This window comes from Chlorocebus sabaeus, chromosome 12, assembly GCF_047675955.1.
Source record: "Chlorocebus sabaeus isolate Y175 chromosome 12, mChlSab1.0.hap1, whole genome shotgun sequence".
NCBI lineage: Eukaryota > Metazoa > Chordata > Mammalia > Primates > Cercopithecidae > Chlorocebus > Chlorocebus sabaeus.
The window spans coordinates 26,245,600-26,261,555 of NC_132915.1; the positions used below are offsets into that span (position 1 = coordinate 26,245,600).

Genomic DNA, 15,956 nt, shown 5'->3' on the forward strand with positions numbered 1-15,956 from the left:
TTAAAAAGAAAAAAACTGCACAAACTGTTAAATTTACAAATTTGCCTTTTACAGGTGAATTTAGATTCAGTGAACCTCAACACATCTCCATTTCCCTAACTACAAAATGGAGAACTCATTGAGTTATATTAATCCTGAAGATTAATAGCCTTAGACCTAGTGTCTGGGACAGAGGCGGACATTCCAGGGTGGTCAGCTGTTATGCTAGACTTCCCAAAACACTTTCGGTCTCTCTTGAGCATTCCTGGTGTTGATCATTGATCAAATGCATGGTTGCTGTTGATCATTCATACACATTCTTGTCAAAATGTCCTCTTAGCTTGGGGTAAAGCATTGCCAGTATCTCTCAATGTTTCAGACTCTTATTTTAAGGAAGGAAATTTGATTTTGAGATTGCATTGAATATTTTCCTCAAAATCATTTGTTTTGTTTTTCCTCTGGTTGGAACAAGACAGTTCCTTAAAAAAAAAAAACCTGTAAATTGGCCGGGCGCGGTGGCTCAAGCCTGTAATCCCAGCACTTTGGGAGGCCAAGACGGGCGGATCACAAGGTCAGGAGATCGAAACCATCCTGGCTAACATGGTGAAACCCCGTCTCTACTAAAAAATACAAAAAACTAGCCGGGTGAGGTGGCGGGCGCCTGTGGTCCCACCTACTTGGGGGGCTGAGCCAGGAGAATGGCGTGAACCCGAGAGGAGGAGCTTGCAGTGAGCTGAGATCCGGCCACTACACTCCAGGCTGGGTGACAGAGCGAGACTCCGTCTCAAAAAAACAAAACAAGAAAAACCTGTAATTGTTATTCTATTCATCATAATACAAATGTTAATGCCTCTATTTGCCTGATGCTTTTAAAAACGGTCAATGAAATACTCATTTCTTTATGAAGATCTTCAATTTCTTTCAGTTGGTGAAATCTTATAAGAAATCCATTTGAATTTGTAAATTTCTGAATGTGCAGATGCACTCCTGCCAAATTTTATCTATTAGAGAGTAATCTGCACTGAAATTACTGAATTTATTTTAGGTATAGCTGTCATGTAATAAAAAAATATGTATACATATTTTAAATGTACAAACAGAAGCTCTTCTTCCCATGAGCCACTGCCTTACAAATTATTAGCAGGTGATTGATGTCTTGGGAAGATACTTTAAGACAGCAACTGAATGTGCCCTTAAAATACAAAGATAATTATAGTGGCTCTACAAGATTAAGTCCTTAGCAAATTGGTTCTGTAGGTGGCTTAGGTGTGAAGACTCATATATTCCTCTCTCTCCTCCCCTCATACCACCTTGACCTCTCTTGGTACTTTAGGTTATGAGACCCTGGGTGTCTCCAGGGCTGCTGAGAGCTCAACAGGGCCTCTCCCTTCCTTCGCCAATGCAAGCTCCATGCACCTCCCTGCCCCACTCTCAGGTGCCCCCACCAAGTGTCATTCCTTCCATACTAACTTCATTTCTTCTGTCTTCCAAGGAAACAGTAAAAGGATAAAGGTGTCCATGTACTTGTGGGTACTATTTGACAAGTAATAACACATTTGTATTTTAACAGCCTGGGCCATAATTATAGAAAAGAAATGAACTCAAATTTTTAAGTTACTTCATGTACTATTTTGGAGTGTTTACTATGTGCTAAGCAATTATCATACCAGATACTCTGTTTGTAAATTTCCTATGATGACCAATCTCTGAAAAGCTCTTTTAACAGTCTTCACCTCCTTTTTTTCAGCTCAAATGGAACCTCAGAAAGGCCTTCCTACCTAACATACACCTATCCACATCTCTCTTTATCCCCCTTTTCTATTTCATTTTGTTTCATGTCACTTACCACGTGGGTATTCTATTAAATGTTTATCTGTATATGGGTTTATATTCTGGTACAGCAACTAAATGGCAGCCCCATGAGAGCATGAACTTCATTTTGTTTGCCTCTGTATTCCCTATATTTAGGACAGTAGGTGCTATATACTTATTTGTTGAGTGAAGTGAGGCTTAGAAGTTAAGTAATGAGCTCAAAGCCACATAAGTAGGAAGTGGTGGGAATGGACAATAATCCAGGCTTGTTTGGCTCCACATTCTTCTGTCTCTCATTATACCATGCCACAGCTTTCTGCACCCCCAATATAATAAGAAGGGATTCTAATTAAAGAAATGGACGATGACAAAATAGCTCTTCCAGGGACAGTTTTTTTGCTAAGTCACATACCTGAGATCTCTAAAATCATCCATATGTTGCCATCTATTCTACCTGTACAGCTACTCCAGTTACATGTTTATATTTGGGGACTTTCAGAATCTAAGACAAAGTGATACCTTGAATGAAATTAAAGTAAATGAAATATTTTTATAAGATGAGAAAAATAAAATGAAGATCAGTTTAATATGAGTCTTGGATATTGGAAAACAATAAAAATATGGAGAAATAATTTTTCATTATAATCTTCACACGCGACTGGGAGTTTTCTTAGTGGGAAGATAAACTTCACCAAAAATGTGCTATTACGTGCTTTAATATTAAACAATTATTATGAACCAATGGGACCTTTGTAGGTAGACTTCATTTGTTCATTTATTCCAGGGAGCCAGGGGTCACAGAATAGCGGAGGAAGCTTTGCCTGTTATCTACATTGAACTAAAAGAGAAATGAGCTTTGCTGCACTTAAGTCCTTGTTAGTTAGCTTATTTCATTGTGTTCCTTTTCTTTGTCCTTTTTTCCCTTCCTGACCTGGTGTGACTAACATCAGGTCTGTCTTTATGTCTGTAGGTCTACATTGTTAAAACCAGCAGATTCTAGTGAGAAATGAGATTGTATCTTATTTTATTTTCTTTCCGAAAAAGAATAGATTCCTTATCCCAGAGAAATGCTTATGAACATTCATGTGATGATTCAGTTAAAAAGAAAAAGGATGTATTCTTGTGTCTCAGTAAATCTTTAATGATTCGCAGTTACTGGTTTGCTTAATTGTAGACATCTCTGTCGTTACTTTCAGTGCCCTGGGTCACTTCCCAGAATGATAAAAGACATTTTATTTAATGAGACATACTACTCCCAAGCTGTAGATATAAATATTCTTTTATTGTCTTGTCCATGAAGTCCTTACCACCTCCTGCCTCCTAGGGTTGGCAAAGATTTTAAACATCACTTCCTTCTCCCGGTTTAACTCTGAGCCTCACATGAAATTCTAAGAGGATTTACGATTCTTTATAGTCATTTGGAAGAACCAGTTGGGTTCTTCGATAACCAAACAAATTAGCTGACCTTCTTTTAATCACTCTGTCTCCTTGACACTGCTAAAGGCAGACATGTTGAAGTAATCTGTCCACCACATGCACATTTTACTCTGGCCAATTAGTGGTCGGAAATGTCCAGAAGAGTATCCCATTTAATCGGGCATGGCCAAACAATGACCACACGTCTCATATTATCCTTGAATGTTCAAGTTTCCTTAAATGGTTCAAGAATTAGTTTTCAACATTTTATGGAACTGATGTATCCTAATAGTGGTGAATAAAAATATTAAGGCTTCCCCAAGAATAACAATGATTTTTTTTCTTTTGACCATACTTGTTTTGCTTTCTTTTATTTATACTTTATGTTCTAGGGTACATGTGCACAACGTGCAGGTTTGTTACATAGGTATACATGTGCCATATTGGTGTGCTGCATCCATTAACTCGTCTTTTACATTAGGTATAGCATTAGGAGATAAACAATGATTTTTTTTTTTAAAGGAGAGAGCCCAGTTCTCTTTTTATTGTCATTGTCTTATTTCTGTATGCTCTGCTTTTCATTTGCTTTCCTTTTCCTTTTTTTGGTTTTTGCTTGCATATAGATCTCTCATCACCCTATTGTGAGATAGCCTTGGATCTTTTTTTTCAGTCCTAGTATTTTTCCTGGTTGGCATTAATAAATAGCTTTCAAAAGCTAAATGAACTTAAATACCTCAGGTTGAGCGTATCATTTAATCCACATATTTTATAACTGTTTTTGTACATTTATGTGCTAGGCCGTGCATTTCATAACTATTTTTTGTACATTTATTATGTGCTAGGCCTGAGGACACAGTGGGGTCTATGCCAGGCTCAGGGTCTACCCTTACAGAACTTGTAGACCAGGAAGGTGACAGGCTTCAGCAAGCACTTAAATCTAGTGTGATGTATTACGGTAGTGCCCAGGATCTATAGGAAAGTACCAGGGGCCTCCTGGCCAGGGGGCGGGAAGAATTCCCAGAGGAAGTGCGCGTGAGCTAAGACTCGATGGGTGAGAATGAGTTAGCTTAGAAAATGAGATTTTTACAAAGCACATTTTTACCTCTTTTGGGCTTCCGAGCTTCTAGTTCTGGCAAATGTACTTTATATAGGTGGATAGAGCCAGAAAAGTTCTTTGAAACCAAAACCAACTTGTTGAGTTAGAAATAAAACAACATATAATTCAAACCAGATGGGGCAGTATGGTGACATGCAAATAGAATAACACTGGAATGATAAAGGCTTGAATTCAAATCTTACCCCTGCTATTTAATGGTAATTGTAATCTCAATTAATGGTAGTTGTAATCTTCCCAATTTGGCGTAGGAAAAAAACGACACAACTCCAGGCCTATTGACAGGTGGACTACTTACTTGACTAGTATGGGTATGACTTAAGACTAACAATTCTGTTGTTACACAAGAAAATGATGGTAGACCAGTGTTATTAACCTGAGAGTAATACCAAATGTCTTCTCATTTCACTGGGCATTTCTCTTAATATGCTCTTAACTCTTCAGTAGTAATTTGTTGGGTTCCAACAGAGCCCACTTGCAGAAATTTTGCCATATGAAAATTGTACGAAGGATCATTAGTACAGATAGCATAATGAATGGAATGAACATTTCTGTTTTCCCAACCTTAACATTAGTAAGGCTTCTTATTTTCAAAGCATTGCTCTGAAGACAGTTTTGCTTTCTTGGTGGTTGGCTTGCTTTAAATGAAAGAACCACTCTTTATATTCTTCAGCAATCCCAGTGAAATACCACTAGGCTTACTCAAACCCATGCCTACTAAGTTTCATTCCTAAGGTGGGACTATTATTATTTTTTATCCTCACAAGTTTTGTACTAAATTACATGCAATCATTAGCTAGAGCCATAATCTGTGTTCCCAAATCTCTCAGCTTTGGTAGCTACCAGATACTATTTAATTTGAAACTTTAATTCATTATGTTAGAAGAAAATGTATTTAATTACAAGTTACAAAAATTGTTATCGCTTATGTTCAGAAGGTTTACCTGTAGTCATAGAGACAGACAATAATATAAAGTGGAAAGGATCATTCTGATGGTTGTTAGTTTAAAACTTTAACTTCAACTCTTATATTTTTAGAGTGTATAAGTATACTGGCTGCCCTGGTGCAATTTGCTTTAATTGGATACTAGAAACAGTATACTTTTACTCTTTACTGTACAGTATCCCTTGGGGGCAGCCACATGGGAAATAGTCAAGAAAGCAGATTTTTCTTTGTTTCACTCACAACTTCCAGCACCAACACCCTTCTTGCTATTCTGAAGGAAGGCCCTGAGGTGAGCATCTTTGATTATTTTTCAACCTTGCTCTTTCTGAGGTCAATATCCTTAGGTCTGGGCTGACAGTTAATGGATATAGGTGCATCTCCTCCCAGGGGAATTGATTTTACAATCAACTATTTTTGAATAAAGGAGCCTTAAACCCCTGCAATGAGAGATGTTCAGGTTATGGGAACAGACAGACTAGGGATAGAGGAACCCTGCCTGAATTCCCTCCATATACATGAGGTGTGGCCTTCAGGGGCCTTATCTGTGGGCATGATTAGTGTGGTAAAGAGAGTATTAGCTGCGATTTAGCAGCCCAAGGCTCCTTCCCAATGTGGATTAAGTAGTATGTGATCTTAAATTACCTCCTAGCTGAGCCTTGGTTCTCTGGCTTGCAGAATGAAGGGGCTTTGACTAGAACATTCTGTGATTCTATAATCTCTTTTGTCTCTTTTTACACACTGGCTTCCATTGGACTGCAGATTTTTAAAAAAGGCCAGATTTCATTTCAAATATATTTGAACCTGATCAGGGATAACTGATTAGTCCTTCAATCTTGTAATAAATCCAGCTTAAATTGTTTCAGCTCTTTGGTGGAAATTACAGTGTCGTGTGGACTCTGAAAAGTTTAGAGCGATTTCATACAGAATAATTCATAGGCACTAGAGACGATACAAGCCATTGTTAATGCCAGAAGTTGCTCCATTACTGTGACAGTGCCGTGGGGACACTACCAATAAATATGCAGTCTAGTCCAAAAGAGAGCTTGCACACGAACACAGATGCAAGAGAATAAACCTTGCTTTCTCTCCAGCCAGCTTGACATACCTGAGCCCGTCGTATGTAAAACTCCTGTAGTTACTATGTTCTAATCAACAATTTTGGTTCTGGTCAGCCACAAGGACAAAGCATGAACCAGCCTCTGCCATCAAATACTTCTGTGTGTGGATGCATTATTCTAGTCCCTTTTTTTTTTCCTTGATCTCCACCTTGTCCCTTTAATTTCCCCATCACTCTTTGGGAGTTAATGTTTTTCTTAAGCTATGGGTCTCTCAAAATACCACAGAGACATTGAGTGTCCTGAGATATTTATTAGTTTTTGAAATCGCAAAACCCATTTCAGAACTAGATGATAGTGAAGACTGGGAGGCTGAGGTGGGCGGATCACCTGAGGTCGGGAGTTCAAGACCAGCTTGGCCAACATAGTGAAACCCTGTTTCTACTAACAATACAAAAAATCAGCTGCACCTGTAATCCCAGGTACTTGGGAGGCTGAGGCAGGAAAATCACTTGAACCCAGGAGGTGAAGGTTGCAGTGAGCTGAGGTTGTGCCATTGCACACTAGCCTGGGCCACAGAGCAAGACTCCATCTCAAATAAAAAATAAAAATTGTTATAAAAAATTTTAATATACACAAAAGGAGAGAATAATATAATGAACTGCCATATATCTACCAGCTTGCTTCTACAAATTCAACATTTTGGCAATCTTCTTCTTGATTATTTTTTCTGGATCAATTTAATGCAAACTCTACCATTATTACTTGATGATATAGTGCTGTGCTCTGGGCATTAAATCTTGTTTAGAAAAATTCAGTTGAACGCACAGATAACTACAAATTGACTGTTATTGTCTTATCTGATTCCCGAGAGAGCTGATGCTGTGCAATCAGAGATTGCCTCTAAGAGCTGGTATATGGTATTGCCTTATTATGAATCATCTAATATAAGCATGAGCTTATATGCTTAATATTTAGACTGTGGTTTTAAATTTAGAGATTAGAATAAAATTAGAAATCAGATGCATCTTTGTTAGTCTTTCGTTCCCAACTATAGTACCTAATCCTAGTGCCTTATGATGAAATATCTGACTTATTTTAAAGCTGATTTTGGTGAAATTAACATGTCATATTGAAATTCTTAAGTTTAATCTGTTGTTTAGCTTTCATGATTCTTGTACTCAGAAATGTTTATAACAAAATTATAATGTTTATAATACCATTCTGTCAGTTCCCAGATTACCAAAATGGTAGAGACTCGTTCAAGGTCAAATAATTTTATGTAGTTGAATTAGAACTGGACTCCTGACTCCTGAGTCTTGGGCTAGGACATTGGCCACCATCTCTTAGTGCCTTCTGTAATCGAGTAGGAGTTTTGAGATTACCTAACCTAACTTAAGATCACCCAGCTTGGAAGTAAAGATTAGGATGATAATGATATAAATTATAATGATGAAAATAATAGTAACTAACACTAATTGTAGCTATGTGTCAGCCACTCTTCCTCCAGCACTGTTCTCTTGTTTCTCTTGTATGTAATAAACGTTTATTGAATTCCCACTAAGTACCAGCCACTCTTCTAGGTGCTAGAATGTAGCAATAAGCAAAACCCCAAATCTCTGTTCTCAGGCACCTTATAATAGTATTTTATATAGATCATCCCATTCTTTAAATTTACATAATAACTTTGTGGATAGTTACTCTTATTATTCCCATTTTATTGTTAGGAAAATTGATTGACAGAGAGCTTAAGTATTTTTAAACCCAAGATCATACAGATAAGATGGGACACCCAGAATCTGAATTGGCCTGAGTCCTGAAAATAATGAAATTTTCTGCTTAATGTGAAGCTCTAGGGACATCTTAAAATCCTAGATGGAAACATGTACCCAAGAAAGTTACTAAGAAAAGATAGGGAAAAAATAAATATATGGGCATAATAAGAATTATAAGAGGCAACCATAATGTTTGTTGCTAGCAATTAAACTGAAAAAAAATCATGCAGTAGGTTTATGTTTTAGAATAACAAAGAGCAGTGGGTTAATAGCAGAGGTCTTAGGTATGGGTTTAAATTATGTTGGTTTAAATGAGATGAATTAAGTCAACTGGAGACATTTACATAGGCACATTTTAAATATTCTGTCAAGTTTCAGTAACTTCTATTTAAAATTTCCTTTCTTCATGGATGTAGCCATACTTGGGCATTACAGATACATTGCACATGTGTGTGAACACATGCATGCACGCACACACCTCACTTTGTGAGATTTCCCCTTTCACTTTATTAACCACTATTTGACTCTTCACCAAATAGATTGTGCAAATTCCAACAGATTCATTACCTCACATTCAAGCTCTAAGACTTATCTTTTACATTTTTATGCCTCTTCCCTAATTGTCACTCTTTAGATAGTATAGGATAATTGCTGCAGTTAATCTTGCCCACCCTAGTTCTTAGTGCTTAGATAAATGATACTTGGCTTTGGTTTCAGTAAACTCAGTGAGGAACTATATCATCAAAAGAAGTATTATCAAATTCTTAATAAATGTTCAGTTTATTTTGATGTGTAAAGAACCATGTATTATTAAAAAAAAATTTTTAAAGACCATGAGATGTGATTGCAGCTCACAGAAAGTTTGGAAATTATAGGCTACACGTGTTCATCCCTTTGGTAATAATAGCACCTATGCATTACAAACCCTGATAACCAGATGGATAAAGCCACATTTCCAGAGCTATGAGTCTGATCCACTTCCCTGTGATCAAGCACTTGGTGGTAGAAGATAGATGTCATATCACAGCTTTAAAACTTCTGCTGACTCCTCCTTTCACCTTGCTTCATTTTCTGTTCTTTCTAGTTTTCTAGCTATACCTTCTGTTCTGTTCTTTCTTTACTTCCCAGCACCTTTATATTTAGGATTTGAAATTTGAAATATCTTGTTAGAGGGTTTGCTGATAGATAGGCATTTAGGCTCATGGCCTCTTTAATGTGAAGAGAACAGAGAGCTTGAGCAAATGGGTATGCTTGCCACCCTAGATTTTTGGAAGTTACACCCTAACCAATCAATAGGGTAGACTCCTTTTAGTTGTCTTTCTAGTGTTGGCGATTGTGTTGATCTTACCTAGCCCTGCCTGACAGATCATGCACATTTTCTAAAAGCTTGTAAGTCTGTGATTTTCCAACTGATTTAGAGTTAACAGGTCTATGTGGGGATTGAATCCCTAGCTTTGGCCTCATTATACCCTACTAATGAGTGAATTATTTATACATAAAACCGGAAAGAAAAGGAGAAAACAATAAGATGCTGTTGAGAATAATGATTGATAGCAAAACAAGTTGATACCCTGTTACTGAGCTTTGACTATTTTGCCAAAAGTGAAATCTGAACCTAAGCTTATCAAATTTATTAAAAATAAAATGACTGGTATCTTCTAGTCAGTAAGTAGGTTCTTTTGAGAAAGTAATGTGTTATCTTAAAATACAATAAATATTGTACTCCCGCCATATCGTTCACTCATTTCTGCACTTTTTCCTACTCCTAAGGCCCTTGTTGCATTAAGACCTGGGACAGAAATGTAGAGTGAGCAATCAAGCCCATTTTGACAAACAGAAATTTGTTTGCAACATAGAACATCATGTTTCATATTGCTTTATAAGTGCTTTTGGAATCACTTTCCTTCATAACAGATTCATTGAAAAAGCTTTGGAACTGAATAGTTTGACCCAATCTCTCCGTATAAAGAAGAGGAAAAAGAGAAAAACTAAGAAAAAGATGCATTTTTTTTTTTTTTGAGGAAAGCATATCACTTGAGTATGATGCAGTTAGACCTACTTAGAATCTCATCCCAGTGAGCAGACAGCATGATTTGTATTTCAAATAAGGCTAGTTAATTTTGGTGTGTGACATGACCACAGACAGTGTTCCCAAATCCTGCAAAACATCTGGAAAATACATGCTGTTGTTAATTAGAGACTGGGCCAGAAAATGCTGATGGATGCAAATTCCTGCCAAAGTGAGGGGACAGTAGTGCTATCTTTGTATGCAATAGAGAACTGCTACGAATTTCAGTACAATAAAACATGTCTGCTTATCTTTGCATTTGGAACTTCTGAGTTTTAGTTCATTATCACATTACACATCCCTCACTGTCTGGGATAATGGCACTTGAAGAATGTGAACATGCCTTTTAGGAAATATCACAACTTTGGTTTCATAATAAATGACATAAAATTGTGCTTTTAGACATGGTGCCTTTTGCGTCTTTAGAAATAACACCATGTAGCAAGTACTGATACTGCAGCAAGAAGTAAAGCTTGCAATGTTTGAAAATGAGTCAAAGACGTAACTTTTAAGCAGTATGTTCATTATGTTAAGAATTGTTTTCCCCCATAGCAAATATAGTTTTGGGGGTGACCCTGATTGCCAGATTGCTGGAGGTGGGCTCTCTGTTTATATATACTCTGCTGTCCTTTTTTCACTATTTTGTTTTTCAAGGCTGCCATCAACCACTTGACTTGCCAAGAGCCATGTTACGTGACATTCTATGTTGCAAACAAATTTCTCTTTGTCAAAATGGGCTTGATTACTCACTCTACATTTCTGTCCTAGGCCTTAATGCAGCAAGGGCCTTGGGGAATAGGAAAAAGTGCAGAAAGAAGTGAACAATATAATTACATCATGGTCCCTGCTCTCTCACTGATCTCTCTCTCTGGGGCTCCGGGCTGGGATACACAAGGGAGTAAGATTCAGAACTGGATATGCATAATAAACAGAAAATGGCAGAAATCTCTCAGTTTTGTGCTACTAGGTCAAAAAGTTCTCTTCATAATAACAATTGCTAGCATTAATTGAGAAGTTACTGTGGGCCAGATACCAACCCCAGTGGTTTTCATGGATGACCTTCTTTAACTTCCACAGCAACCGAATGAAATTATTATCCCCATTTTTACAGTTGTTAAAAGACAGGCTTAGCTAAGTGAAGTAATGTGCCCCATAAAGATAGAAAGAAGCTGAGGTTTGAATTCAGACCCATCCTCCTAATTACGTCTCTATTTTACCATCTCATAGTATAGAGACAGTAACTTCTGAGTTTTCTGGGTCACAGATACCACACAAAAATGGTTCCATTAAACACGCAGATGCATAGAGGGAAACAACACACACTAGGGGCCTATTCGGGGATGGAAAGAATAGCTAATGGGCACTAGGCTTAACACCTGGATGAGGAAATAATCCATACCACACACCCCCGTGACACAAGTTTACCTTGTAACAAACCTGCACGTGTACCCCTGAACTTAAAAAAGAGTTTAAAAAATTATGTTAAAAGCATATGATATACAGGACTAAAGTAAAAGTAGTTGTTTCCGTTAGTTGAATGGAATCACCTACTTGGCTTGATTTCAAGGGTGGCAGAGAGACCCGCCTGCTGGTTATTGCCTGAAGTTTCATGATTTGGAATTTCCTTTAGGAATGAGAACACATTGGAGCCCGATCAACCGCTCGCTAGCCTGCAGATTGGTTTTCCTGAAGTGTGCTTTTTCTAAGTGTCATGGTTTAGATCATTCAGACTTTAATAGAAGTTTTACTTGTCTAATAAAAATCTTACTTGTTTTTTTTCAAAATATTCTGTTCTTTTAAGGGATATAATATAGTCCCTGGAAAAAAATGGGATATTTTGTGTTTTACCAGGGTGAAAATCTAAATATTAATGCTTTATGAAGAACAAAGGTTTCACTCTAGCTCATGCTGTGTTTCCATATCCATGGCGGTTTGTTAGAGACCCAAGCCAGAGAGAAAGAGTTTCTGGAGGGTCCACAAATAATTCATGTACTTCTTTTTACCTTATTGGGGAGAAATAGTCACATGGCCTCAAATAACCACAAGGGGACTCTATCAGCTTCCTAGGGCTGCCGTAACAAATGACTACAAACTGAGTGGCTGAAAATGACAGAAATTTATCTTCTCACAGATCTGGACTTCAAGTCTGAAATCCAGTTGTCAGTGGCGCTGGATCCTTCTGAAAGTCTGAGTAGGTATTTGTTCCACGCCTCTCTCCTAGTTTCTGGTGGTTGCTGTCAGCCCATGGCCTTTCTTGGCTTGTAGAAACATTACTTCAATTTTTGCCCCTGTCTTCATATGGCATTGTCTTTGTGAGTCTGTCTTCAAATTTCCCCCTTAAAAGAAAACCAGGCATTGGATTAGTGCTCACTCTAATCCTCATTTTATAATAACTTGATTATACCTGTAAAAAACTTTTTCCAAATAATGTCACATTCACAGATACCAGGAGTTAGGAACTGGACATACCTTTTCGGAGGATGTAATTCAGTTCACAACAGGAATCATTAATTGCAATGGAACCATGAGATTGGAAGGAAAGAGACATGAAAACATATGGTAATGGGTACCAATGGCTAATTATGTTCCCATTTAACATTTGAAACGGAGACACTTCTTTTCATAAGTTGCCAGGAGTTTAAGAAAGGTTAGCAGCTCAAAGAACTAAGACAGATCTGGCTGTGGATGTAAAACAAATAATTTACCTGTTAAGAATGTTTGAATAACAGAGAGATACTATTTGGGAAAGGAGCCACAAGGACAGTTATGGTTTCATTCATTCATTTGAGGCCTCTACTTACCTTTGCCACCTTGTGGAAAGAAGTGAAACAGATTTGTTGTAAGCACAGGGACAGAAATACAAACCAAGCCCTTTTACCTAACTGGAGCATTTTATACAGGATATGGCATTATCCTGGTAGTAATTAGGACAGAGGATAACTTAGAAATAAGTAGAATGAGACATTTCAGTGGCAGGGATGTCTGAAGATTTAAGAATACATGACAAGGAACATCAGGTGATTGCAAATAACGATTCTGTGTAAGTTGATGATGAAAAATTAAGGATTAATTGAAAAGCTGACAAACTGTATATTTGATTATTACTCAGGTATCTTTTGAAATAAAATAACTGTTTTAAAATTCTGCTGTCAAAGGATAAGTTGTAACTGGATAAATAAACTGTGGGAAATGCATAGTTATAAGTGTCTTGGGGTTATGAAGCAGGGCCCCATCGAAGCTTGTTCAAAGTCTCCACAGGAGGTTTGAGTACAAGAACACGGAGTACCTAAAGAGTGTGTGGGATGCGGGGAGTATCCTTGGGGTCTGTCAAGTGGCAAAACAGAGTCATTGATAAAGTGGCATCTGAAAACAACCTTTATCTGGGGCCCTCTCTTGTTACAGAATGAGTCTTCTTGTAGCTGGACATTCTGTGACCTATTGCAACTTGGCTGTGTACCTCCCTATTGACTCTCCCTGAGTTTTGGGGAGTGAGGGTTGGTAGTGGTGAGACCGTTCATGCATCAGAATCTCAAATGTCAGCAAAACATGAACAAAATTTCAGGAGCAGAGAGAAGAAAGCATATGGAAATAACAGAGAAGGGCTATAGTTACAGCATATGGTGAGTGGCCTGGATCTCAAAATAGTCTGCTGTACTTGAGATGAGAGGCCATGAGATGGAATAGAAAGACTGGGAGACAGAAGAGCTGGGTTCTAGGCCAAACTTTGTCACCAACCATCTGTGGCTTAGGCAAATCCCCCATCTTTCAAATGGAACCAGATGTTTTCTAAACTCCTTTCTGGTTGGGAACTACAGTGGTTAAGGATGTTTACAACTTTCTGTTCACCAATATATGTGGTAGCTGATTCATGAAGAATATGCAGCCGTCAACACTGGGGAAGCTTTATAAAACTGCCAAATATTTACAAAAGAAGGAAAACTTAGGTTTGGGGTCTGAACTGGGTACAGAGGACTATAATAAAAATAAAGATATAGCAGATATCTGTCAAGGATAAGAATAAACGCATTCCAATTGACAAACACTATTCTAAGTGTTTTCTATACATTGATCTTCATACAATTTTGGCAGAGGAAAGAGACCACAGAAGGTTGAAGTCACTTGGCCTAGGCAACACAGGAAGTGATGAGGTGCCCTGACTATTGAATCTTTGCTCTTAACCCCTGTATCCTAACCCTGCCATGGATAGATATGGAGACATTCAGTGAGAAGGAAAAGCCAAGGGACAGTAGTAGCCTTGGACATCTCTTACCTTTATGTATTCACCCATTTACTCAACCATTATTTACTGTGTGCTAACTAACTGCCAGTCCCTGGTCCAGACACTAAGGAAATAATGTGATCAAGGGAAGTCCAGTTCCAGCCTCCACAGCATCTTTAGTGTAGTGTAGAGGAACATAGGGAGTCAAACAGCACTTAAAATACAGCATGGGAAATGCTGACACAGGTTGGGTATAGTCAGAACATGTGGGGATGGGGTTGTGCATCCTAGAAGGAGTAACATTTAAGCAGTAACCTGAAGGATGAATATGACCTGAAGGGTATTTCAAGCAGAAAGAGCAGGTGGTAAGAATCTAGAGCCAGCTGTTAAACTTTGGGCTGGTGCCAATCTGGCTGCTTGAACATCAGTTGCGATTCTTATTTGGTCGGTGTGGGATGGGGCCTGGGTATTTATATTATGAACAAAGTGGTCTGGAAGCCAGGATGGTTTGACTCCAGGAGTCCTGCATGGAGGCGGGTGGTTCTGAGGCCCCACCTGGGAGTTTCGAATCATGTTGGAAGGGGGCAGGAAAAGAATTGAGTTAGATATGAAAGGTCACAACCTCCAAGGGAGCTTCCCACTCTGGGTAGACTTTGGTTTTGGTGGTGCCCGAGATAGACAAAGGCTAGAAATTCTGGGAAAATCTGGTAGTGGTTGGTCCAGCCAAGGGGAACAACTGGAAGAGATACTGAAGTGACATGACAGGACCTGTTTCTTTGTTTGAAAAAAATGTATAGTTTAGGAAGTATTGAATTTACAAAGACTTGTGGCAAAAGGCTGCATAATGGGATGAATAATGTTCATTTAGGTGCTTTCTTTTGCATGTGAACCATGTGACCAAGTGCCTGTAAGTATTCTGACACCATTTGCAAATATTTTGCACTAACTGCATCGGTCAAATGCTGGAATAGCATATCCCATTTTTTTCAGTAAGTAACCCTAAAATAATATAAACAGAATTATCATTTTCAATAACCTCAGTGACATCTCTGTGCTATTCTTTCCAGGAAAAAATAAGTTTATTGTTGAATATAATGAGTAACTATATGAAGTTATACTATATTTGAGTTGCTTTAAGAATACTCATGGGAGAAATTAAGTCAGTTTTCTTTTGAAAAATTTTTACTAACTTTTGAATTATGGAACTTTTCTAATACATAAAAACATAAAACAAATAATATAATGAACATTTGTAGGTATACTCTTCACTTTAAAATCTTCCCATTTCCTTCTCTCTCTCCTACCTTCTTATTGCCTGTCCTCCCATAACCTTCATTGTTGGACTTAGTGTTTATCATTTAGGACATTTAAAAACATCTTTCTATGTAAGCACATAACCCAACAAATATATAGCAAATTGGACATTTAAAAATGTTATTTAAATCATAGCTTCCTGTAGATATCCTTCCACAACATATTTTTGTCCATTATATTTTGAAGATATACCTATGTATGTATTACTACTACATTCATTTTCATTGCTTTATAGTATTTGACTGTTTATAAAGACAA

General features: G+C 37.7%; 1 protein-coding gene across 11 annotated transcripts in view; it reads left to right on the forward strand.

Moving 5' to 3' along the window:
- TRPM3 (transient receptor potential cation channel subfamily M member 3) overlaps positions 1-15,956 on the forward strand; it is a 920,173-nt gene that overhangs the window by 80,657 nt on the left and 823,560 nt on the right. The window lies entirely within an intron of this gene.